The sequence below is a fragment of the Lotus japonicus genome, chromosome 2, assembly GCF_012489685.1.
Source record: "Lotus japonicus ecotype B-129 chromosome 2, LjGifu_v1.2".
NCBI classification, from domain to species: Eukaryota; Viridiplantae; Streptophyta; class Magnoliopsida; order Fabales; family Fabaceae; genus Lotus; species Lotus japonicus.
Window position 1 is genome coordinate 64,682,984 of NC_080042.1, and position 27,848 is coordinate 64,710,831.

Sequence of the window (27,848 nt, forward strand, 5' to 3'; positions counted from 1 at the left end):
GAAGAACCATGTAAGGCTTTGGAATTTCCGAAGAACTAATATTGTATAGGGAAGTATATGCCAGAACTCTTGATGTTTGAAAATTATTTTGGAAGGCCTCTAATTTATGAGTAAAACAGTTTCTGTTTACTCTAGCATTTTGATTTCACTATTGTGCCTGATTTTATCTTTTCTTTTGATTCAGGACATGAAAGCAAGTTCTACAATATAACAAATCTGTATGGAATATGAATTCTGCTATATCATCAACTACTTTGCTGAAAGTGCACATTTTGTGCCAGCAACGGTATAAGTTTTCCCATCACTTCTAATTTGAAATAAAATGCTGGTAGTATCGCTTGATAGTCTTGTGATTTAGTGTCTTTGGTTCATCACTTGCCAATTAAAGGTTGCTAGCTACGATCTTTTGAATTTTTCAGAATTGCTTGAAAAGTCTGGTATAAGACTCAGGCTGAACTTTTGTGTTGTTACAAATGTTAATCCAAATGCAGTGCTAGTTCTTTGGCCACTCACTTCCAAAATTATGCATCTTCTGTGTTATTTCCTTCGAGAAGTTTGCTGAAGATACAGGTTATTAAGTCTCCGTTATATCCAAAACCAGATCCTCTACCTGTTCTAAGAATGGTGGCTGGCAAGTATTATGTTTCTGTTTCTCTAGTTTTGTTGCTTTCTTCAAATATGTCTTTTTATCAACATGTGCATGATAGTTTAGAAATTAATGCCTCCATTCGGCAGGATCCTAGTTCAAAATATGTCATTGGTGTTCATGACATATATGGCTTTGAAAGCTCTCAAACTAATAAGTGAGAATTTATTTATGAAAATACATCATATCACTAAATGTGCTCTATATTGTATGTTTTCATACTCTAATTTAGGAAGAAACAGATAAGTACACACTCACACAAGCCTAAATATTATTTCTGGTTATCGGTTCCACTAATCTGATCATTTAGTGCCCGTTTGGATGCAGACCAAAAGCACTTACTGGAGCTTATCTAGTGATTTTTTTAGTAGAGAAGCTCCTATAAGTGCTCTTTGGTCCTTATCCAAACAGAGACTTAGTCTTAACACACTGAAGTTGTTCACTTGCATCTGAAATCACAGTGAGGAATTTCTTTGATCAAATCTGATGATACTGAGCTATTATTGATATTATCTCCATGATACTTAGCTATCATGAATCCCTTGCCTGAAATGTTTCATCTTTTGTTAATTGAGGAATAAGAAATAAAAAATATGGGATTGATTATTTGAATTGCAGTTAATTGGTCACTTTTATACTGCTACATGTAGATTGATGATTCTTCAGCATTGTATTGTTTAAGGTTTAGCGGTGCAGCAAAGATACATACTCTGTTGGTTGATTTACTTATGGCCTAATCTTAAACATTCACCACAGACGAAAGTAAGAAGAAACAATCATCAAATTACACCAACAAATTGGAAAAAAAGTATATAATTTGCTGTTGACAATTTCATTAAATTTCAATATATTATTCATTTATTTTATATGAATCACATATTTCAAGTGCCTTTCAAAATGAACATCATTACTTTTCCATGTGTTATAGTCGACTTATATTAAACAATCTGAACGGCTCAAAGTAATTTTATTAATAGATACATAAACTAGCTATTCTTTTTTTTTTTGTCTTGTTTGGCTACTTATAATTGTTTTCTTTGTTTGATTCAACTATATGAAAGATAGTTAGTCCTTTGGAAGTTTAGCAAGAATTAAGTTAAATTTTCATATAACAATTTGATCTAAAACTAACTGCTAGCTTTTGATTTGATTGACTATCATGATTTTGCTTTCTATTTGGTTGTCTTTAGAAAGATGAAACATAGCAATCATGGGTTACTATTCAGTATTTACTCACCTTAAGTTGTGTCATTGCTAGTCTATATTTCCATTGCTTTAGTTCTTTTGTGCATGTTAAATGCCAAATTATATGCAGTTTTTTTACACATTACTCTAGAGGCCAAGAGCCTCTGACAGTTGAAAACCATCCACAGCATGGCTGTTGATTATTCTTCCTCATATTATTGTTTTAGGTTCCTTAGACCACTTTTTGTAGTCCCTTGTGTAACTTCTACAGGCCTTGGTTCTATCAACTTGGTTTCCCAAAGGTATAACCATCTATCATCTTGTACCTTATGTTTCATAGATACTAACTTTCTCTAAGTTTAGGACTTCAGAATAGGAATATTTCATTTCTTCCCCTTTATTTTAGCCAATCAGTGTTGCAGCTGGCAAAATGTGTTGAGGTTGGGCTTCCAGCACTGATTGTTATGGTTTTCATCTCACAGGAAAGTAGTGAATCTATCTTGCTCTAGCTATTTCTCTGTTATCCTTCTTCTTTATGCTGTTGGTACTAAACTAAGAGCCAAGCAATTAAAAATTATAGCCTAGTTCTCCATAGCAAGTTAGCAGAAAGTGTTACATGTTAGCATGTTACCAATATAGCTAACTCTAGCAATTGCTATGTATGAACTTAAAGTATGATATGGGGAAATTTCAAATTCATAATTTTTTTTCCTTGAATTTTGGTCCAAAATGTGTTTCTTTGTCGTGTATGCTCCTGACTATTCTTTTCAGGTCAACTCAATTTTGTAGTTGGATCTCAAGTTTGAATTGAGGTCACGAGGGTAAGTCTCCTCTCCAGCAATATTTTCAAAATCCATGTTTCATAATTATTTATACACACACACACACACACACAAATAGAAAAAAAACAAGATTTAATTCTTTTAGTATAGAAATAGTTTGTTCCTTTTCTTTATCTACTGGTCTGTTACTGCTAGTTCAGAATTATTAGCTACATAAGTGAATTGTTTTCCTTTCCTTTTATTTTCTATAATTTCTCTAGGGGTACTAGAGATAGAAGTGAGTACATGATAGAGGAAAGCATATTATTTTTACCCAAAAGAAAAAAAAAGTACACAATAGTTGAAAATATATGTGCAGTAAATGCATAATATGCAGAGCCTGATATGGTTCATCGGTTGTTGGGTAACGGTGCAAAGTTTTGACATGTTGTTCTCTATTTTTTTTTGGGTATTTGAAGAGTGCAGAGGGCCAAACTAATATTAAGAAGAACTATCTCAAAAAGAATGCGCTCAAGTAGATCAATAAAGCTTGTCAAACTTTCACAAGGAGAAATCCTAGCCTTGATAGATAGAAAGCACCAAACAATGTTTCTTTATGGCATCATGTGCTTGCAGAGTCTTGTAAATAGGGTTGGTAACTCTTGAATTCGTGAGGAAGTGGGTGTGTATTGTATGCTTCCTTCACTTGCAATTTCAACCACTTAATTAGGATGTGTTTGGATAAAAGCACTTATTCAATATGTGCTTATCGAGACCTTGTGTTTAAGTAGCTTCATAAAACCTGATTTTTGTAAATTCATCTCAAGTTTATTTAAAAAATTTAGAAGAAGGCCAACAATATTTTTATATGATTAACCAAACATCTAATTAAGTGTCCAAATACGTTTTAAAAAAGTTTTATGTTGATAAATTCCATTCAATTCTCTGTTCTAAAATTTCAATATAGTCTATTCTATCCCTATAGGGAAAATGAGTTTCCTTTCACATGTGTGCCTTATGCAGCCAATTAGAAATTTCTCTAGTCTTGATTGATTGATTACTAGTTTATGCACGCACGAGCTTTTCTTTGCTTAAATTTGTAGTCATTTAATTTGTAATAGGTGGAAGGAGCAAGGTTCAACTTCCTTCTCTTTTTTCATAAATCTATTTACGGCAAGGAAATATTCGAAACATGTTTACGGGTACTTATGCTCTTGTAAATGATAGGATCGGAACTCATAGGTTCCGCCTAGAAAAGGAAAATTAGTGTGGTCAACTTCATAATCAAAAAGGGATGAACCTGCCAAAGTTAAGCAATAGTGGGAGAACTTAACTTTGAAATGATAACACTAACTAAATGAAAACATATTAATTTGCCAAAGATTTATGATTCGTATATTGGTATTCTAAGGCCAAAAAATTGCATATAAGATAGCACTTCTCACCACTCAAGACCAAGAAGAATAAATTAATTTTAACTTTTGAAATAATAATAAATAATAACTTAAATAGCGTAAAATAATTTCTAGGGAATTTAAATTTATTCAACTTATTTGGTTTCTGAATGTTTCGTCACAGCTGATAGTAATGAGAATAATCTATCGGGATCTACAATCACATTAAGTGGATAGATCTCTCACAACAAAAATTTATACTACTTTGGTCATTTTTATTTTTCTTTATTCTGCTTCCTCGAGTAACTTTTACTAATATATTTAAATATTTTTTCGATAATGCAAAAATATGTTATAGTTAATACTAAATACCTTTTAGGGACATTTTTAAATTTAAAATATTATTTTATTATTAACTAATTATAATTTTTAATATTTGTCGAATGCAAAACTTAAGAAAATTTTAGCTTTTTATGAAAAAGTCAATTTCATGTCATGCGACTGCTTATGAGAAACTTTTTTACGGATACAATTCATTGGGTTAATAGGAATAGTAGCGTAAGTGCCTAGGAAATTAATAGGAGCAATTTAGGAAAATAAATAGTCTTGTGTATGTCATGTGACAAATTCCGTTAAATTAAAACTTAAAAGTTAATAGAAGGATTGTTTTGCACGCCTTATAAACTTTAAGGAGTTAAATACATATATGTGGTGCATTACCGACGGATTTTAGCGAGGGAACATAATCCGTCGCTATTAGCGACGGAATCATCGACGGATCGACGTTTTGAAAATGAACATTCAGTTTTAAAATTTAGCGACGGATTTAGCGACGGATTTTACCCCTCGCTGTTGTTCCCTCGCAGTATGGGCAGCAAATCGATTCAGTGGTTGTCCTTCCACATAGAAATAACTCCCAGAATGGTCAAGGGAAATTGGATCACATTTTCCCTTCTTTTTCTCTTAGTGAGCAGCCTATTGCACTGGTGGAGGTGAGGTTAGTCCAAATATTAGGTACTTCCTTTCCTGAAATCAGATTTGACAAAAAACAATAAGTTCATTTCTTATTTTTTGTTATCTCTACTTTGTTGGTTCTCATTTGTGTGTTGCTGCTGCCAAAGGTGGAGCATTTTCAAGCTCTTGCTAAAGCTCAATATCCAAAGGTGCTGATAACAAGAGGATTTGTGTTGTTCATTCAATTATTTGTTACATAACTATTCCCCCCTTTTCATTACATTTTAGCTTAATTTCTTTGGCTCCTGTATGTTTACTTCTCCATGTTGTAATTCAACTAAGACATTGGTCTTAACTCTTAACTGATAAATCCAAGTACAGTTTTTTGTAATTGCTTGTGCAAACTCTAGGGTATGCCCCTCCAACATATCAGGATTCCAACCTTGAGAAGTATTCATGATACGTAACATCGCCAATCTTGTACCTTGATGAAGGTATTTGCATAATTGCTTCTGGTTATTTTTCCTTATAACTATAACTAAGTGGCATTCAAACTATTCTTATTTGTTATTTCCCTTATCATTTTTCTCTTCTGTTGGAGGGCAAAATTGATCATCAGACTGTAATGCTGCTCATTTATCTTTGTGGATGTAGTAGTGCTTCTGTTTTTTTTAGGCTTAATATCATAAAATGACTTCCACTCTTTGAATGCAGGTGAATAAGGTGCTTCAGTTGGGCTGGTTTGCTTCAAATTTTTGTTTTGGGGTCAGATGTTAATTCTTTAGGTATCATCTTTGTAACATTTTCAAGTGTGTAGCTATTTATAATAAACAAATAAGTTTTCATCTATCAAACAAAATAATGCTTGAATCTGAGCCTGCTAGTCTTTGCAATTTACATGCCATAAATTTATAATGCATGTTTTTGCAATTTACTTGCTTATTTGATGAATGCTTTGATTTAAGCTTGAATATGCTTGTAAATTGAGAATTCATTTACTGAACTGCTACTTATTGGTTGTTTATTGTGTTTGTGTTAGAAACATGGATGTGCCTGAAAATAAGAAATTGATAGATAATAGATTATACTGTGATACGCACGTGACAGAAGAATTCATATAGGAATTCATGAATTAGCGAGGGAACAATTCCGTCGCTAAATTAGCGAGGGATTTAGCGACGGAAAGGAAATAAAAAGGTCAGCTGTTTAGCGACAGAATGTAATCCTTTAGCGACGGATAGTACCGTCGCAAATAGCGACGGAATAAGAACTAATACGGCAAATGATATAGCGACGGAATTAAATAAATTAGCGACGGAAATTTTTCGTCGCTATTAGCGACGGATTGAAAAAATCCCTCGGTAAATATTCAACGACGCCACTTTACACGACGGATGGCGTTCCGTCGCTAATTCCGTCGCTAAATGTTTAGCGACATAATTTTCCTTATTTAGCGACGGATTTCGCCCCTCGCTAATTTGCTTTTTTTTAGTAGTGACAGCTTCTTATGAGGTATCAGGCGCATATCAACGTTGAATATTGCAATAAATTATTTGCTCAAGTATGTGAACAAGGGTCCTGATCGAGTTTCAGTTGGAATTTCTAATCGTGGTAAAGACACAAACGAAGATGAAGTAGTAGATGAGATAAAACAACATTATGACTGCAGGTACTTATTTCCATGTGAAGCAGTGTGGAGAATTTTCCAATTCTACATATATGACAAGTGGCCCCCAGTTCATTGGCTAACCTTTCATCTACCTAATGAGCAGTAAGTTACCTTTAGGGACTACGAACAAATTGACAGGGTTGTTGAACAAAATGAGAATATGGATACCATGTTCATGAAAGCGAGTGTTCATGAGACGCAGGTGTTGGCTCATGGTATGAACATCCACCTCGTGAAGAATGGTGCACCCAAGAGACTCTAGTTGAGTCAAGTTGCTTAATGCACTTGCATACTTTGTCAGTAGAGACCCTTTAAAAAAAAACATTAGTAGAATGAAAACATTATGCATTAATATAATGTATACTTATTAAGTGAAGTAAGGGGTTCAAACTTTACATCTAGAGTCCAGAGAGGTTGCAACCATGTTCAAAGCTGTGCCAAATGTCCTTGCCAAGCTAAGGGAGAAGGAGAAGTCTCCCTCTCCCACAAGCAAAATCCTATGAGAGCTTTGATAATCCATTATTCTTTTTCTTGGACGTACACTTGCAAATCACAAGAGGAAGGACTTTTATTTTGACTCTGCTGAGCTGTAGACCCTCTCTGTACTAGTAGGAATACAGATAAAATTTCCTCTGTCTTTTGTGGGTGCTCCCCTGTTGAGCTTGTACAGGGAAGTTATGTTTAGCTTGGCCATTTATAACCCAGCGACTTACTATCCCTTGTTCTGATTCTTTCTTATTTTTTCGTTCTCCCTTCAGTTTATTTTTGGGTTCCTTTAAGATATGCCCAATCATCAAACATATATGCACTTTAGCTACTTCTATAAATTTGTTTGGGAACTGAAAAGCTTCCTCTCTAGTTTATCATCTTGGAAAGCTCAAGATTAAAGAAGGGAAAATGGAATGCTATTCCCAATTAAAGGTATAATATAGCGAAAGTGATCATTAGTGGATGAAAATAGCAATAAGGAATACGGTAAGGCAACAAAGATGTGTCAAACTGCCAATGTCCTCACGGGCCGGGTAGCTTGGTTTGAAAATGTATTTTAGTTAGCTTGAACTTTGTAAGTTATTGACCAAAAAAAAAAAACTTTGTAAGTTTATTTAGTTTCAAAATAAAAAGAGTTTATTTGATTAAAATGAACAAAATTGGTATGCAAAAAAAAAAAAAATTGGTAAATTAGTGTAAACTCACTAAGCAAGATCTTGGGTTCGAGTCCTATGAATTGAAGGTAAAAAAAAAAACTCATTGAAAGATTTAGCCCCACAATAATGTAGATGCTCCCAGCTCAAACAAGATTCCCTTTCGTAGAATATACTGTAATTAAGCACACAAAAAAAGCTCACTGTGTTAGAGTATAATTTTTTAAAATTGTTTCTGCTTATTAACTTTCTTTTATTCATCGTAAAACAATACAAAGCAAACAAAAACTAAGGAGGAGACACATAATATCTCAACATGAGAGTTTGCAGTTTGATTGGAGGAGTTACAATGACAGTAACACACAACGGATAGCTCAGTACTTATCTCGCAAGCCATCCAACAAAAACATTGCAAACCCGAGGATTATCATCTAGAAACCTACATATATCGTCGGGGTCGTGGCAAGTACGCCACCACGTCTCGCTCACAGTCTAGAGATTATCATCTACCATTGTGTTACTACACCACTTCCAAGCACCACCAAAAGGCACGCAACAAACTTACACGCTTGCGAAGCCAGTTAGGGAGGTTTTGGTTCATGACGTTGGGCCAAGTAAGGGCCCTCATCCTCAAACACAGTTTCAATGATTGAGGGCAATCGTGTAAGCAACGAAACATGTCTTCCATGGGAGAGAAGCAATGCGAACAAGTCGTCGAAGTCTGTAACTGACATGATAATCAATTCGAGCTGATTGGCAACGCATCATGAAGGGTGCACCAAACAAACAACTTGGCCTTCTTAGGAATTTTCAATTTCCAATTTCCAAACCCACCCCCATTCTCCAGCCTGATCCGCTACCTGATTATGATTCGTAAGCCCGTCATAAGCATCTTTCACTTTGTAAATCCCAGAACTACTGCTACCCTAGGTCAAACAATCATCCCTCACGCGAGAAGACCTTGAAATGGTGATATTGAAGAGGGACACCACCTCTTGCGACAGATTTGTGCTCAGTAAATTGAGGGACCATTCGATATCAACTATAAGATTGCGCAGTCTACGAAACTATTCAAGCAAGATCAGTCTAGGCACAAATAAGAAATAACACCAACACATGTTGACTTAGTTGGTAAGAACGAAGCACTTCCTTATAAAATTGTGTATTCGATTTCCGCTGCTAGTGTGAGAGCTGTGTTGGTGGACGATCTGTTAGTACCTCTATAAGCAACACGTGGTCCTAAAGGAATGCCCTGACCCGTGGTGCTGATCAGACTCGAAAACCATTTTAATAAAAAAAAAAACGAAGGAGAAAACTTCTAAATATGTAAAAACGCATGCCCGGATGCTTGTCTAGGCAAAGCATCGGCAACGATATGTGAAGGAAATTAATCTTCCAATCTCACCTTAGAAAAAAATAGAGTTTAATTACTATGCAATGATAGTATAAAAACTTTTACACAAACATCCATTTAAAATCCCTTAATTAATTATGTCACAGTTAAATTTAAATTTAAAAATATTAAAATAGAAAATAGTGAGCTATGATTAAATGCATATGTCTAAACTCTTTACGCCATATAAATTAAATCTGACATAAATTTTTCTTGGTTCTACATTGCACTTTTTCTTTTTTTAATATTCGTTGTTAGATGAAACTTTGCTTTAATTTTTAGCTCTTCATTTTCAGATTGTATGAACAATTAAAACCCTATTTGAGAGACCGTAGCAGGTGAGAAAATAAGTAGATAAGTTTGTGAATTATGAAGAAGATTTGTGGGTGGAGAAAGAAGTTTGAGGGCGGAGCACAGCAGGGGCAAAGACTGAAGTGCCGCACCAAATTAAATATACCGACGGCCAAAATTAAAAGGTCACTACTACAGAAAAGGCCTATTGCCACGGTTAAATCCGCCCTTTCGCCACGGTTAAACCGTGGTGATAGCGAGCGTGGCAATTGCTCAATTGCCACGGTTGGCCCCTGAACCGTGACAATTGCTTCGCCTATAACCACGGGTCGTATATGTTAACCGTGGCAATAGAGGTCACATATTGCCACGGTTACGTACTTAACCGTGGCAATAGATACCACATATTGCCACGGTTACGTACTTAACCGTGGCAACAGAGACCACATATTGCCACAACCAATTAACTGTGGCAATAGAGGCCAAATATTGCAACTTCCCAATTGCAGTAAATTGCAGCCACCAAATTTCATAAAAAGTAACTGAGTCTAATTGCAGCCACTAAATTTCATAAAAAAGTAACCTCAACAATGTAGCAGCTAAAGGAAATGAATTATAATACACTAGTAACAAAAATAAATAGAAAAAATGTCCTCTACCTCACTAATTATGTCTATTTACATATTTTTATGAGCCATGGAACCGTGGAGGTATGCTTGGACTAATATTCGAAGACTTTGTTAGCACCATTCCTCAACAATGTAGCAGTTAAAGGAAATGAATTATAAAACACTAGTAACAAAAATAAATAGAAAAAATGTCCTCTACCTCACTAATTATGTCTATTTACATATTTTTATGAGCCATGGAACCGTGGAGCTCTGCTTGGACTAATATTCGAAGACTTTGTTAGCACCATTCCTCTGACAACTTCACACAGATTGTTTTCAGTAAATGATTCATTGATCCAGAAATTGATGTTCTTGTAACATGGAGGAAACTGTAAAGCAGAGAGGACTGTACATGAATTCCCCATGATTAATAACAAGACAGTCAGACATAGGAACATAATCCCACAAGGACTGCACATAAAAAGGGCTAGTAAGATTGCTTAGTTACATGCCTTTTGCTTCAGCATTACATATTAGATGAGTATCATTTGACAAGAATGAAACTGAAATGCAGATAATATAATATAGATTTAATAGTTTAAAATAACTATGGTATGAGGTATCTGAATTAGATCGTGACAAGGACTTTAACATAGTGAAGTATCAAATCCATGAGCATAAGTATCTCTAAGTTTAGCGAGTGTAACTCACTAAAACAACATGAAAAATATGAAGAGTTTTGCATAACAAATTGTGTGGACAATCTTAAGTTTCAAAATGATGGATCTTTTATATACAGTTTTAAATTGCAGTAAATATTCTAAAGAATAACAAATATTCCTAACCATGAACTACTCAGTGCAATGACAATGAATGTAGAATCCCAGGGCTACACACATAGAAACAGGCAAGCTGGGAACAGACATTGGAAGAGGTAAAGAAGTAGACTCAACTGAAAGGAGAACAAAAGAGCACTCATAAGGCACCCAGAACATCAAAAAGTGAAGAGGGAAAAACTGAAACAGAGGAATATTTTTTAACTTAGAAAATGAACATACCGTTTTCTCTGAGTTTGTTTGTTGATGCCTCAGCATTTTGATGCTGCTTCAGTCACAGCCTGTTGATTATCAGGAATTTAGAATAAGTAGCAAGAATTAGAAAAACTCAATCTCCATAATCAAACGACAAATAGGTGTCATGTTGTAATTTTTAGGCTATCATGTTTTTCTCTCTTTAGATATCAGGAATTAATTAATTATATTCCCATTTACTACCAAATTACATATATAGCTTAAACAATGATTCATTTACAATGATTTTTTTATTTACGCTTACAACATTACCAACACAACTTATGTGTTAAGATACATAATCTTAATACATAATGTATCTTAATACATAAGTTGTAATGTCTGCCGTTCCCACTTATTCCATGCAAGTTTTTTGGTTGCCAAAGCGAATTACAAACAGGATTGATCAAACTGTTCGGTCATTTATTTGGTCTAGAGCTAATGGTAATCGGGGTTGCATTTCGTCAATTGGAACACCATAACCCGTGAGAAGGATGTAGGAGGTTTAGGGTGAAGGTCATGGCTGATCATAATGTAGCTCTCCTGGGAAAGGCTATTTGGCATCTCTTGATCAAGTCTGAGAAATTGTGGGTTGAGGCTCTCTCTCACAAATACCTCCAAGAGAATTCTGTGCTGCATGTTCCAATTCATGCGTCTGCCTCTCCTGTTTGGCGGGGTCTCATGCGATCCCATGATAGCCTGAGAGATGGCTTTAAATTCCAGCTGGGAAAAAGGCTCCTCTTTAGTTTGGTACCGTGATTGGACAGGGCAGGGGAAGCTCGGGTTGAAGCTCCCATTTGCCCATATTTCAGATACACAACTGTGCTTGAAGGACTTGGTGCTTAATAATTCCTGGAACCTGAATCGGTTATATACCCTGCTGCCAGATGATGTTACATATTATTTTTCACGAGTCTCTCCTACTCTAGATGCGACGGTAGAGGATAATTGGGCATGGTGTGGGGAAGACTCTGGTATTTACACTGTGAGGAGTGGTTACTCTTGGATCAGAAACGCACGTAAAGGTGTCGAGGTCAACCAAGAATGGAAGTGGATTTGGAAGCTCTCAGTCCCTGAGAAAGTCTGAATGTTCATTTGGCTGGCTCTTCATGAGTCCCTCCCGATTAGGGGTGTTCATGGTTTGGTTCTTAACCAAACCAAACCATATCCACTTTAAAACCATTTATATGGTTTGGTTTATTATCCAAACCAGTTTTAAAAATATGGATATGGTTAAAAACCGGTTTAAAAATATGGATATAATTAAAAACTAGTTTAAAATTGTTTTTTTTAAATCATTTTAAAACAAGATTTGGTTTAAATAAAAGTGGATTTCGTTCTATAAAATTTAAATTGAATCAAATCAATATTTTATTTTCAACTATAATCCAAAATTGAAAACAAGATAAGTAAAAAATTGAATTGAAACTAAACAGTATAAACTCAAAACAGAAACGTGATAAATCCAAAACAGAGTGAGAACTGGAAGGTGAGAGAGAGGCGTAGGAGAGAGACCAAGAGAGTGAGAAACTTTGAGGGAGAGATAAACGCAGAAGAGAGAGAAATGTTGGTGGGAGAGTGAAACGTAGAGAGAGAAACGCGGAAATGTTGGTGGGAGAGTGAAACGTAGAGAGAGAAACGCAGATAGGGAAGGAGAGAGAGGAACGCAGATAGGGGGAGAGAGAAAGAAAAGCAAGAGACAGAGGAGAGGGATAAACAAGGAAGGGGATTCAATATAACTAAACAAGTTTTAAAATATGGGTATGGATATCCAGATTTTATATCCGGTTTTTAACTTTGGATAACCAAACTGATTTTAAAATATAAAAGTGGATCACTTCATAACCGGTTTTAGGAAATTTGGATTTTTTAAATTTGGATTCAGATTGGTTATGGACTGGATCAATATAACCGGATATTTTGAACAGGCCTACTCCCGGTGAATGACCATAGACATAAATGTCGGTTGGCATCCTCTAGTACCTGTTCGAGATGCTCGTCAGATGTAGAAGATGTTTTTCACGCCCTCCGTGATTGCCCCCACTCTCGCGAACTGTGGGGAAAGTTTGGAGCCTGGAGATGGCCAAATTTCAGGTCTGCAAACTTGAGAGATTGGATTCAGGTACTATCGTCTGGTCCTCACGCTCGTCGCTTCCTAGCAGGGCTTTGGAGCACATGGAAATGGAGGTGCAACATGTGTATGGATATGCAACACTGGTTATTAGAAATTGCCTGGAGGAAAGCCTGCCACGAACATGACTCCTTCTGTCAGTTCCTTAAACCAGAGTTGGTGGACTCAGATTTTTCCTGGCTTCAAGTTCGTTGGACAGCTCCTCCATTGGGGTTCATGAAAGTAAACGTAGATGGTAGCTGGCTTGAAAGCAATGGGCACATAGGAGGAGGAGGTTTGATGAGAGATAGTGCTGGAAATTGGTGTTGCGGGTTCTATTGTCATGAGGAGAAGGGAAGTATTTTTGCTGCTGAAGCCTTGGCTCTCCGAGAGGGACTCAAGATGGCTTGGAGCATGGGAGCTCGTCAGATTGTGTGCGAGTCAGATTGTAAAGATCTAATCGAGATAGTGCAAATGCGTGCCCAGACTTCTCATCATGCTCAAGCAGGGATCCTCCAGGAGATTTATGCTCTGGTTGATAGGTGTTGGCGAGTAGAACTGTGCTGGATACCAAGGGAGATTAATGGTGCAGCAGATTGGATGACCTATCAGGGTGCAAGAAGCAGGTAGAAAGGAACTCAATTTGTTAATTCTCCAGTCCAAGAGCTTGAAGTCTTTGTGCTTCAAGATAAGTTAGGAGTGCCTTAGCTTTTGTATCTGTTTTGTTCTTTTCCGATGTATTAAAAAAAACTTATGTATTAAGATGTTAATTAATATATCAGGTCTCAACCACTTAATATTCTCATGTCAACTAACTTCTCTCAATAAATAATTCTTCCGGCTGTCTTTTTTAACTTTACAAAAAGATAAGGAAAGGAAAAGAAAGGGTCTATCTAAGGGGGAAAAGTTCTTCATGTAAAAATTATATGACCCAGATCGAAACAGAGGGAGCATTTTTGTTGGAGGTTCGTGGAGAATTTGAATATTAAGATTTTACTGGAAAAGATCAAAACTTACCTAACAATTTACATCACATATATAGTAATAGTGCTTCCTTCCTTGCAAGTTCCATGGAAAGGGAGCATTTTTGTTGGAGGTTCGTGGAGAATTTGAATATTAGGATTTAACTGGAAAAGATCAAAACTTACTTAACAATTTACATCTATATATATATATATATATATATATATATATATATATAGTAATAGTTCTTTCTTCCTTGCAAGTTCCATGGAGAGGGAGCATTTTTGTTGGAGGTTCGTGGAGAATTTGGATATTAGGATTTAACTCGAAAAGATCAAAACTTACTTAAGAAGATGAATGAATACGTATTTTTATTGATTTGAAATATGAGTACAAGGTGTATATATTGTTGGAAATATTAGGAAGATAGTTGCGTCGTGGACGAACCACTGCCTTGAAAACAAAAATTCTGGCTGACCTCCGGTACAATCTATTGTCGGGTTTGCTCCCCAAGGTTAACACAGCCACATGCAAGGTACTGTGCACTCAGAACCTACACATGTTGGAGTCTCTACAACAATGCTCAGAATTCTCAAAGAGAGGAAGAACTCTTCTATTTTCTATCATCACTTGTTCTCATCTATTTTATTCTTCTTCACCAAAGTGTACCAAAGCTTCTCAAATAGTCGTGCTACTTCCTTCCTCTTCCAATAGCCATCAAAGCACCATAAAGATGAGTTTTAAAGCCATTAAACTTGCATTTGAAACTGATAAGCCTCTCTTCAACGTACTAATCAATGAAAATAATAATACTAATTACAAATGCCTTAAAACCTTGTAACGGTGAAATCACTTAAATGTCATTTATCTTACAATCCTCCACTAATGACATGTAAGTGATTGAGAATTTTTCTGAGCAAAGAAAGTTACTTTTTGTGCTTAAGTGTTAATGTCCATAGGATTGAATTAACACGTAGTGAAGTGAGACAACAACTTTTGTCAATCTTGAACTAGTTTGACTTGGTTGGAACCCCCATTACACACACCATAGCTTTAAAATGTAGAGACTCCGCGATAGAACATTAAAGTCATTTTCCGAACCTTGGGATACATGTGAGCGTTTTAGAAAGATTGCCCAAGTTTTTCATAGATGGCGGCTTTTACCATCTCACTCACATATTTATTCACAAATTTTAAATGCGTCTCATAAGCATTTAAGTGTGTCTCACAAAACACTTTCATACATGTCTACCGTGAATAAATGCGTCTCATAAGCATTTAAGTTCGTCTCACAAAGCACTTTCACACATGTCAATTGTGAATAAACTTCATTTTATAATCTTATTTGAAAGGAAGTCAAGTGCGTCTCAAAAGAACTTTATCATAGATACATCAAGTGCGTCTCAATAGCACCACAACAAATGGCTATGTATCTCTTTCAAAAAACAGTATTACCTCGCGCCATAGGGATGAGAATGTAATGTATAAGAGTAATCATACGGCTTAGTTTGACCAACATATGGGTATCCACCATATTTTCCTCTTTCTCAAGGCTTAAGTCTCATCCCCCTCGACATATCCAAGATAACTTTCTTAGTCGATCCTTTAGCAAGAAGATCAACAAGACTCTTTTATCTTCTTACATACTTAAGAAAAACCAACATTTCTTAATCAATCTCTTAACAATGTTTTTGACATGTATATGTCTTTTCTCTCTATTGCAAGCATCGCCGTTGCCAACTCCAGTTGCTTCTTGTGAATCACAAACACAAGCACAAATTAATCTGAATCATTAATTAAAACTCAAGACATTCCAATAATCATATATAACCAACGAAGAAATATGCCTTAGCTCCAATACTCAAGACATTCCTATCATTCACGATCAAGAATTTATAGGCAACAACATCATGAGCATATATAACCAACGAAGAAATATGCCTTAGCACTCATACTCTTTCTCTTAACATCTGGTATTCCTACTTTAGTCAAATACCCCCACAGTTCAATAGTTTTCAAGCATGATAGAAAACATATCTAAAAATGCTTTCATAAATTTCATCAGAAACTGTGTTAAGAATACAATAAACATACCAAAATTAAGCAGCATTCATCATTTTTCCTTAAACTATTTTCTTTCCGCTGTGTCATTTTGTTGTGTGTTATAATCAAATCAAGCTATATTAATGACCAACACAAGATTATATCAACTCATCAAATTTAGCATCATATAATTCTATAGCGTATTTGGACATAGTCAACTTTCTCTTAAGACAAGGAAGACAAATTTCAAGGCTTAACAATTATATAGCTTTTGTAAATACTCATAAAGTAGTTTGAAAAAACACCAAAAGTCATGTATATTATGAAATATCATCAATCTTTACATAATTATTCTACTGTCAACAACTTATCAAACTTAGTGTTCTACTTGTTTTTCACTAAACAGTTTTTGACTTCATCCACCAATAAAAGTTGGAACTCATTTTATACAATTTAACAAAAATATGATATCAAAGCGATAGAGCATTACATACCTGAAGCGATCTCAATTTGATCTATTTAGATCTATTACGTACTATTCCTTCCATGCTTATAAGAGAAAGGAATCAATTGTGTTACCTGCATAAATGGTTTCAACCATTGCATCTCACCGGCTTGCAATGTATTTTCAACAGTTTTTTTTTTCCTTTCCCGTTCAAGTGGATATAAAGTTGGAAGGAGTGACTAACTTTAGTTATTGCCACCCTATAATCAAATCATCAATTTCATTTCACCAAAAATAAAGTTAGAGGGTGCAGTACTAATCCACCAAACATTTCTACTTATCACCATATATTCATGCACATATATATATACAAATCATATGTATGGCTAGCACGGTTAATCAAACAGACCAAACATTGCAAATGAAAGTGGAAGAGAAAGAGTGGTACATATCTTTCTAGTGATTCATTTTCTCCTTCCTAATGTTTGTTGAGCAGCAGCGCCATCGGCATGAACAAGAGTAGTATTTTTGCTTTCAAATTGTTGGAAATATTAGGAAGATAGCTTCGCCGTGGACGAACCACTGCCTTGAAAGAAAAAATTCCGGCAGACCTCCGATGCAATCTATTGCCGGGTTTGCTCCCCAAGGTTAACACAGTCACATGCAAGGTACTGTGCACTCAGAACCTACACATGTTGGAGTCTCTACAACAATGCTCAGAATTCTCAAAGAGAGGAAGAACTCTTCTATTTTCTATCATCACTTGTTCTTATCTATTTTATTCCTCTTCACCAAAGTGTACCAAAGCTTCTCAAATAGCCGTGCTACTTCCTTCCTCTTCCAATAGCCATCAAAGCACCATAAAGATGAGTTTTAAAGCCATTAAACTTGCATTTGAAACTGATAAGCCTCTCTTCAACGTACTAATCAATGAAAATAATAATACTAATAACAAATGCCTTAAAACCTTGTAACGGTGAAATCACTTAAATGTCATTTATCTTACATATATTAATGGATTTGAATCCCCTCATATGACTATCTCATATATGAATACGTGATGAAAACTAATTACCAAGAAAATAGAGGTTTGTTAGTTGTTACACTAGGCAGAATTAAAATCTTAAAATACAAAATTGAATTATACAAATTCAAACTATTTGCTGACTACACCAACACTCTGCAAAGTGCCCCCGCTTCTTCTTCTTCTGCCTCTTCTTCATATCTGCTCATTGGGAGCATTACTCAACTAAGCAAAAACGAGGAGCCCGAAGTTGGAATGGCAAAACTTGGACCCAAAATGAAAGATCTATCAAGCCCAAATAGAAACAGATAATTTTTTTCCTGTTAACTTTCTTTTTTATCGGGGAATAGGACAACCCTGTTTGATGTTGACAAAAAAAAAAAAAAAAACAGATAGCTACTAATGTGAACTAACAACCATGTTTGCTGAATGAGAACTTCTGAAGTTCTTGACCAGGAAAAAAGAAAAGAACCTAGTAAAGGTTCAACAAAAAATAAAAGAGAGAACTACACTACTACGTGAATACATGTAATGTAAGGGAGGGGGAAAATGAAAGAATATCTTAATTAATATTTTCCAATTAGTTTTGGACAGTGATTTTCCACCACATCACATGAGTTATTTTTTTGTAATAGTCAATCTTAACTTGCTTGCAGTGATGCACCTCCCCTTTCTTTGTTCTAATTTCTTTATATATATTTCATTATATTTTTTTCCATTTTCTCTTAATTATTGCTGTTTTATCATTAATGGCCTTCCTTAGAATTGGAAAAATGCTAGTCACATAATCCTTTTGTGACAAAAGAACATCACATCCTTTGTGAGGAATATGAATTTTTTTTGGTTGAGGCATATTTTTTTCAAGGTTGAGACCATGAAGGGAAGAACATTGATAATATTCATTATTCTTTTGTGTGTGTGTGTTTATTTAGAGATTAATATTTCTGAAATGTGAAATTAAGAATTTTTTAATTAGATTAATAAAACTTAACATGTAATTTATTTTTAATTGTAGTTAATTAGATTAATAAAACGGACATGTAAATTTTTTTTTTTTTTAAATCAATGTCAATTCACTTGGCCCAAACAACGATCCAAATCATCACTCGCTGAAGCTTCGGATTCCGGCGAGGACCTGCTCCAAACATTTTACAAGAAAATGAGTTTTTCCAATAATTTTTCCTACGAGCAACCTAGTTTAGACGGCGAGACAGAGACCAATTTGAGAATTAACCATATATTAAATTTTTAATATAATTATTAATTAATACCATAAAAGGTCACACATAACTAATTAAAAATGTCATAATGCAAAATCATGTCAATTTTACTATATATACATACTAGTACTTTTACCCGTGCGATGCACGGGGGTTATTCATTTATGTTTATCGTGTATATTTTTTCTTTCTAAATTTGTGTTTTTTTATGTTTATTGATAGAAAATTTATTATGAATTAAAAGAATAAAATTAATTTTAGATATTAGTAAATATAAATTTGTATACTTTTTCAAGTGATGAATGTATTTGTTTTTATTTTGTAGAAGCGGTGAAATTTAATTTTTTGTGGTTTTTGTCCTCACTTTTTTTTGTATGAGCTTTGATTAAATATGTATTTACCACTATGTTGGGTAATAAGTCTTCGAAATCTAGTCTACGAGCAACCTAGTCTTTGATTATAAAAAACGTGACCCTAAACCCCCCCCCCCTCTCTCTCGAAATCTCCTTGTCTTTGCCTCTGCATAGCAACCAGCGGCACACTCCTCTTCCCTTCTATGTGTTCTTTTCCTTCTTCACTAGAAACAACACTAGTTATCACCTTGAAAAGTACACGTTCATGAACAAAAGTTTTGGTATTCTTGTGGAAAGGCTTCTGGAAATATAATTGGGAGTAGGGTTGGTGCTTTGAAGAAGGAGAAGAAGAGTACCCACCCTTTCAGATTGCACATTTGATTTTTATCAAGGTATATTCTCAATCCACAAATTTGGAGATTAGCATTGTACTGTATGTTAGATGAAGGTAAAATTATTTAGGGCTTTGGGTATATAATTGGGGTTTCTGTAGTTGCTCACGGGTAGTACGACATAAGATTATAGTTGCTGAAGGTTGAAATTTAATTTTGGTGATTCAGATTCGACGGGTGAAGGTTCGTTGGGTTGTCGCGAAATTTCTGAGGACGGTCCAGTTGGCTCGTTATAGCTGTGAGTGATTTTCCAATCACTGTGACTTACTTTTAATAATTATACAACTGATGATTTGATTATTTTAGCATATTGCATATTTATTTAAATTGGGGAAACATGTTTTACAATTCGTGAATTATCTGAAAGCTGGTTTTATGAAAATGATCTGAGTCTGATTCTGAACTGACATGAGAAAACAATTTATATTACTTTGATTTTGGAAATTATGGGAAACTGAGATTATGAACTTGGAAAGTTGATTTTGAGAGTTTTGATGAGACTTGAACTGATTTGAGAAAACGGTTTTGGGGATCCTTGATAGAACCCCGTAGCCGTTAGCGGAGGTAACGGCCTAGGTGCACCTAGTTAGATTGATTCCGGGAGGAGAGGGCTATCCGTTAGATGGAGCCGCCAGTGCACGGAGAGGGCTATCAACGAGATGTAGCTTCCCCCGGTAATACGATTCGACATCTGATACGAGAGAGGAAAGGGCTATCCGTTAGATGGAGCCGCCCCTATCGGATAGGCCATCCATTAGGAGGAGAGGGCTATCAACGAGATGGAGCCGCCTCACGGTTCTACATGTGTGACCCTATTAAATTATATTTCTGATTTTGAAATGCTTTCATATGATTGACATGATTTTTATTCAGTTTCATTGAAATAGTTATTTATAAACTTGACAGTTTAATCATCTCTTATTTGAAATGATTCTTATTAATTTTATTAATATTATATATATTATACACTCTGAACTGATAGTGAAAAACTCGTGCTTCATTTGTTTCCCCTTTCCTGTTCATGGTGGTTGTTAAATCCTCACTAAGGTAGCGTTTGGCCCGACTTTTTTTTAACTTAAAAGTTACTTTAAAGCTAAAGATAAAAATAAGAGCTTTAAATATAAGGTTAAAGTTGTTTGGTAATTTTCATATTTTTCCACCTTAAATAACATGTGCCATTCACACGTACTCATCTAAACATTTTGTCAAACACTTGACTTGCGCTTTTATATACATGATCAAACCTTCACAAAGCTTCACGACACTTTTGCCCACAAGTATTATACAGATCAAACACAATGGTCAAAACAAATCTAAAGGAAGCAATTTTGCAATTTAAAAAAGTTTTCGTCCACTCAAGTGACTCAACCCATCTTTCCAGACATGGTCATTTCCCTGTTGAAAACACCAAAATTAACCCTTCCATAACACTTTGAAATTGATTTCGTCAACAATATCAGTAAAAATCAAAATAGAAACAAAAATTTGTGAAGAAGGAAAGGGTCTTGTTCCTGTCATTTTTTTTTTAAATACCATGTCTTGGCCTGTGACCACCATGACAGAGTTCATCCTCCTTTTCAAACCATCACTTCCAAGTTTCATCCTTCTTTCTATTCGACCAGTTAGCGGATGCCCTTTGATAGCATGTAATGGTGAAGAACGAAGTTTGATGATTAGTGACTTAGCGATCCACACAATAGATGCATGAAATAAAATTTAGCCTTTTCAAAAAAGCTCCTATTGATAGCCTTGGCTTATAAGTTACTTTTCTTCATTTTCTTTGTAAAATTTAAGGAGCTTATTTTTTAAGGAGCTTATGTTAAAATCTGTTTGGCCCAACTTTACCTTAAAAGTGACTTTTAAGTCAGAAATAAGCTGGGCCAAACACTACCTAAGTCTTTGTGACTTACCCCATTCATTATTTCCATCCACAGATTTTCAGGCAACTGAGTAGCATACTGTTGTCAGATTCAGACCATTCGACAGGTTGTCATATTGGTGTCTTATATTTGATTTTAGTTATCTGCAGCTATAGGGAGTCTTAGGAGGATTTAGATTTGAGATTGTTATTTATTGTTTTATTGTAAAAGTTACACATGAGTGCTTAAACTGGAAATTTCCTTTTAATGGAAGTATGAAAATGGAGATCATTATTTGACAGGTTTTGTCATTTGAGATATTGGTAATACGGATGAGATCTTGTATATTTATTTTTTATAAATATAGAGAAACATATGTAACTTTAGAGAATAGTTTGGAAAATGATTTTTGTGAGAAACAGGCTTGCAGGACTAGGGTGTTAGTCTGTGCGCCGGTCACGACTTAGGATTTCGGGTCGTTACAAATGGTATCAGAGCCGACCTCTCCCAGTACGGTGTAGTTCGGGGACGAACCAAGCGGAAGCTGGTGGGCCTGTGACGCCCGGGGCCGACGAGGGCGGGGAGTGATCGCCGGTGCAGTGAGACACGGACAAGGAGCGGCTCCTGGCAGGCTTCTAGGCGGAGGAGCACATGAATGAACCGATCTCGCACCCGAACAAGAGGTATTCCGAGGCTGTATAGGTATGGGACTATACAGTCAAGGAGGGCATAAAGGATTTGATTAGTACTACTCATAACAACAAGATGCATCTTCTTTTCGGGAGCCCAACTCATAAAAACTCCATAGTTAAGTGTGCTTGACTTGGAGCAATATTGAGATGGGTGACCTCCTGGGAAGTTTTCCCGGGAAGTGCGCGAGTGAGGACAAAGCGCATTGAAAAGACTCGTGTTGTTACCGTGAGGCCAGTCGTCAAGTCGGGATGTTACAAATTTACCCGTCATTTTTTGGTTTTTTTTGTGTGTTGTTTTTGTTAAATTTGTCTTGATTTAAATATATTTTATTGATTAGAAGATATAATAAATTAGTTTATGAATTCTGATGTTTTCTTTTAACAAAGCAGAATTCTCAAATCAACACCAGAAAGTTCAGATTTAAGCTAGTTATGAGAACCACTATTAATAACATGATCTTACTCACCGAATGAACAAAATGACAGCAACAAAAGCACAACATTAGGGTATACAGAATGCCAATGGCGATGCAGGTCCATGCTGAGCCCTCTCGTCGATCTGACACCCTTTCTCTGTTCTTGTAGACTAAAACTATAGTTGCACAGGGCACTGCAAAAAACGCATCCAATTCCAATTAGATATGGGGTTTCCCTTTAGACTGCAACGAAATTAATCAAAACCCTATGGGGAGCACTTATGAGCAGAATGCAAACCTGTATTTTTCACTGAAATGACTTACCTCAGAATCAATTTTCTGTGCTGTTCACATCGGTACCAATTTGCAGTTTGTGAGCACCAGAGGATGAGCAGAGTATCCTTATGTTGCTGTTATCGCTTCTCTTCAATTCATGGACCTTTTATTTCTCGAGTATTCCTTCATGGGCGACGACGAACGTGGTGGGTGCGGGAACCCATCGAGAGTCTCCGAGCTTTTGATCTTTTGATCTTGCTACACTTTACCTCTTCCTTTTGCGATGTTATAACGCAAGGAGAACAAACGATCAGGGAGTTACAAAAGAAGTAAATGAGAAATCGGGAAGGCTGAAACGGTGGAAGAAAAAAAACGGTGGAATAAATAAGAGCTTCAAATCTGAAGCTAGAGCATTGCCACAAATTTATCAACGGTCAAAATTTAATCTTTGAAAAATAATCTAAATTTTTACTAAAATATCCATGTAGAAATTTCAGTTAGTGTGCAATGATTTCTAGAAGTACTGTTTTACCCTTATTGCTGCAGAAACTTTCCTTTTATATGGTGAATTGGTTTGAGCTGATGATGAGCAAATTTGTTTCGTTGCTGGTAAATAACTGGCCAGTTGAAAGCTTAATATATATCAAGTGTTTTATCAATCAAATAACATTCATTAATCAGAAAGGGTAAAAATATATAGTAGAGTTTGAATACACATGATTATCTAGAAAAAGTTAAACACACAATTAAAGTAACATTTTTGTGAAAAACATCCTCTTCACACTACATTGCGAAACACTTCTTTGTAAACTACATTAGAAGTACTATTTGAATTACTGTCGTCACCATCGCAAATGAGGATTAAGATGAAAACATATAAGAGAGTGTAAATCAACAAAGAAGAGCAATTGACCATTACCCTATTCATCTATGGAGGTTCATACATGGATATTGAAAGGCATCATAAAAGAGTAACCATAGGTTCTAAAATGGGTAGTGAAATCCATTATTTCAGTGTTTGAAAAGTCTCACATTAAAAGCCATAACATGATGCGCTTCTTTGAAGACCATATAACCACCACTACTTGCACATCTTTATCTTTCCCATAGATCTGCCAATGAAAGAAGAAGGTGTGAACAGAGGTCTAAAATAATTATTTAGATCACACTAATACTTAGAAACTTTCAGAGTGAAATTTGAGGCTATCGCATTGTAACATATAACTATATAAATTTGCCTATAAAAAAACATAACTATATAAGTATTTGTAATTCTAAAACTGGTCTGTACATATTCAAAACAATTCAATTTGATAAAATATGTGCCTTTATTAACCATTTTCATGTTTTATTCAAATTCCATGGCACATGTGTTTTTAGATTTAGTAACTGATATCAATTTATAATAACTACCCATTAAAGTGTATTTAAATTCCATAATAAAGGATTGAATTATAAAACTGCTAATTTTTCTAGTTAATTATATTCATTTTAATCTTAAATGTTTAAACATACAATTTTGTAGAATTTCTATTCTATAAATTCTATAATAATAAAAAAATAGTCAAAGTATGAAATATCCTACATTCAAAAATCTGGAACTATGCCAAAATAGGCACAAAGAAGTTAACTTTAACAGGATTTAGTATAAATAACAACGTGGAAGTGAATAAGACATGTGAAAGACCAATGACACTAACATCCAATACCATCAAAGTGAAATCAAAATCTGTCAACCATATCCAACTCCCAAAAAACAGGAGGACAAAATACATCCTCAAGCTTCTAAACATAATTGTGGCTTTCTAAATATTCTTTTAATTTGATCATGACTTTGGTACAAAGCATCTTATAAATTCTGTAGAACATTATGGATCCTTTACTTGAAGAATGCCCTCTAGGAATATGGAGGGAATGGACTTAGTATATAAAAGTAGAAACAATTTCCCTAAGTATCATAGTTTAAGAAAAGGTATAAAAAATTGATGACTGTCATGGAAGAAACATAAAATTATTACAACTACTAACAGTAGGGAAGTTATAAGGATTTAAGTAGAGAAACTGAGAAAGATGAAGATAAGGAGATTATATTCTATCAATTTGGTGTGAAATGGTGTATAACAAAATAATAACCTACAGTAAACACATGAAAACCAAATCAAACCCTGCCATCATGAACCAAACAGAACATGAAGTAAGAGAGGATGGCAACAAAGATAAAACCTTTAATTAAGAAAAATGAAGAATAAATGGTTGTGGACGGATATAAGGATGTAAGGAACCAACAGAACATGACAAAAGAGGAGAAAAGAAGAGTGTTAATACTGAAGTGGTTGAGGAGGATTCTGAAGAATGTAACTTGAAAAGTAAAATGAATAAGCAGTGGGAGTGAAATCATGTTGGCGAACTGAATAGGAAGAAAACGAACCTGAGAAGTAGTGGTGAAATTATATTTTCGATCTGAAAAAGCAATCTCGGTAAAGCAATCCCTCATTGATTTATATACCTGGAGTTGCCAAAACTTAAGCAATTACAAACTGGATTCAGCATACAATGGATTGCTTTCAAGTTTCAACATACCTGAAGAGTTGCCCTCGCTAGTAAACATATTATATGAATAAAAAAAGCTACCTGCCTAGAATGCAGTTCCTATAATACAACTCAAAGGTTACAATGGAATGAACCTTAGAAACCACCGAAGTAAAAATATTAAGTTGAAAAATTATAGAGATCATAATAATTCAGAGAAGCAATGCGAAACATATGTATATAACATCATAGGAATATCATCATTTATAATTTACCTTGACTTTTTCTGGAATGACTTCATCATTCAATCATTTCCAAAGCATAGACAGATACTCTAAAATCATGAATTCCATCATGATCGTTCACAATCATTTGAAGAATGGGGAGGAGGTATAATATATGAAACATGTTACAGAGGAGGTGAAAAGAATATTTGGGTATATCAAGAATTTCAAGAAAAATGAAGTAGCACAAAAACAACATAATAAAATGAATTGGAAAATCTTACTGAAATTGAACGATCCTGAAGAACTTGGCGACCTGAAGAAGATACCTGCAATTGAAACCTTCACCAAATGATAATAGAGACTTGAAAACGGAGAACGAAAGATAAAGTTCAATCTTTTTTACCTTTGCAGTTGAAGGCGTGACAAAAGGACATCGTCAAATGTCAGGAATGGGGTGACTTTTGAATGGATTGGAAGAATGGGAGTTTCAATTCCATTAGAATGCAACAACAAAAAACCTGTTAACAGAGCAAATAAGGCAAATATTGGAGTCAGAACAACGAACGAATTAGATGAAACAAAGGGTGCAAGAGAAGGTGTTCCAGTTCAATGGGCTTAGATAGTCCTAATTCCACTATCAGCCAGATAACAGTAGCCTACAAACTAAGGGAATCAAACATCAGAGACAAAAAAAATTGGGCCTTTCAGGGACAACAGAGAGAGAGAGGGAAAGGAAATTCAATACCACAATCAAGAACAACGTAGGTGAACGACACCAATGCACAAACTGAAAACCCATAATCCCAGCATAGGTGCACCAAATCTGCAGAACAGGAATCACAGTGAACAATTTGAATCAAACTTGCTTAGCCAAAAATCATCTCCATCACGAAGTGGGAAAAAAAACAAAGGGAACGAATGGATGCTTGGAGGAAGAACGAATCACAGTCGTGAGAAAGAGAAACAAACCTGAAAATTTGCAGGAAAACTCAAATCGAGTATGAGCACCCAGCCAGCAGCCACCATTTAAGGAACAATTTCCGGTGCCAAACCTCAGCCATCTTCTACATCAGGATCAGGGAAGAAAAAAACAAAAGGGTAACGATATCAGATCAGGAAAAAATGGGAACTATATCAGTTCTGAATCCTAGAGACCAACAGAGATGAAATACATACCCAAACGGAGCAGACCACCTTCCGTAGTCTGATTCGAACCCTCCAAAAAATCCCTTGTCTCCGTTACAACACTGAAACGAAACAAAAATTCAAAAAATAAAAAAACCTGTGAGAAACGGAGCCTACGGGATGGAAGATGGTGATTCATGTCGCAGCCACAGGAGTCTTTCTGAGAAGGAAGGATCAGAACCACGAAAAGGGGAAGAAGGTTCTGCCGAGCGGATGCGTGAGGAAGGAATTGTAATTTTTTGTTGTGGAGAGCGGAGACTATTTGTGCATAATGGATAGGAAGAATGAAAGACGCAATGTGTCTGCGTTTTCAATTTCGTGAAACGGCTGTGAGAGAAGGAGAAAAGGAAGAAGGTAAGGTGAAAGGGAAACTGATATGAATGAACGGCTGAGATTAAACTTGAGTGAAATAAAATGACTTTTTTACAAAAATACCCATACTCAACTCTCATAGATATTGGAATAAATTGCTGAAGGACTTTTTTGCCCCTAAGGCTGCAAAACTTTGCTTTTATATATATTATATTATATATTATAGATTATAGATAGATAGATAGATAGATTATAAATAGATAGATAGATAGATAGATAGATAGATTAGGAGTAGAGCCATTTCAAAAGTGAAATCCTAACCAAATGGCTTCTAGCAGCTTTCAGTCCCTGCTTTTAGGACTTTTATGTCTAATTAATCTAATATGTTAATTTTATTCTTATTACATGACTGTCACTATGACGACGATTCAGGGGGATGTTGTTGTCAAAATATGCCGCCGCCTACATAATCTGTTCTACCAGACCTTTGGTATAGGAATAATATGTTAATACCCTTTATACATTGATCAATCAGAATAAGAATATTCATCAAAGTGCATCCACGTTCTTAGGGGTGAACATAGCCGGGTTGATTCAATGAACCCGTTCAACCCAATCCAATCCAATAGAAAAAATGCGGGTTGGATTGGGTAATCGGATTAATCGGATGGATTTTACTACAACCC

The 27,848-nt window shown here is 35.3% G+C and overlaps 2 long non-coding RNA genes across 12 annotated transcripts; one reads left to right on the forward strand and one right to left on the reverse strand.

Annotated features, from left to right (window-relative positions):
• The first annotated feature begins 4,857 nt into the window (after window positions 1–4,857).
• LOC130738857 (uncharacterized) lies at window positions 4,858–5,815 on the forward strand. Its single transcript, XR_009019622.1, has 2 exons — window positions 4,858–5,000; window positions 5,655–5,815. It is a non-coding gene; the product is annotated as an uncharacterized LOC130738857 (long non-coding RNA).
• Window positions 5,816–18,788: 12,973 nt separating this feature from the next.
• On the reverse strand, window positions 18,789–27,246 carry LOC130738855 (uncharacterized). Of its 11 annotated transcripts, none has more exons than XR_009019613.1 (9): window positions 26,842–27,233; window positions 26,635–26,729; window positions 26,411–26,488; window positions 26,069–26,183; window positions 25,338–25,991; window positions 23,829–24,021; window positions 22,958–23,184; window positions 22,685–22,827; window positions 18,789–18,836 (listed from the first exon to the last, which is right to left on the reverse strand). It is a non-coding gene; the product is annotated as an uncharacterized LOC130738855 (long non-coding RNA). The 11 variants fall into 11 exon arrangements; XR_009019612.1 differs by lacking the exon at window positions 18,789–18,836 and adding an exon at window positions 20,694–20,708 and having other exon boundaries at window positions 21,558–22,827; window positions 26,842–27,246; XR_009019620.1 differs by lacking the exons at window positions 18,789–18,836; window positions 22,685–22,827; window positions 22,958–23,184 and having other exon boundaries at window positions 23,656–24,021; window positions 25,338–25,415; window positions 25,490–25,991; window positions 26,842–27,232.
• Window positions 27,247–27,848: the final 602 nt, after the last annotated feature.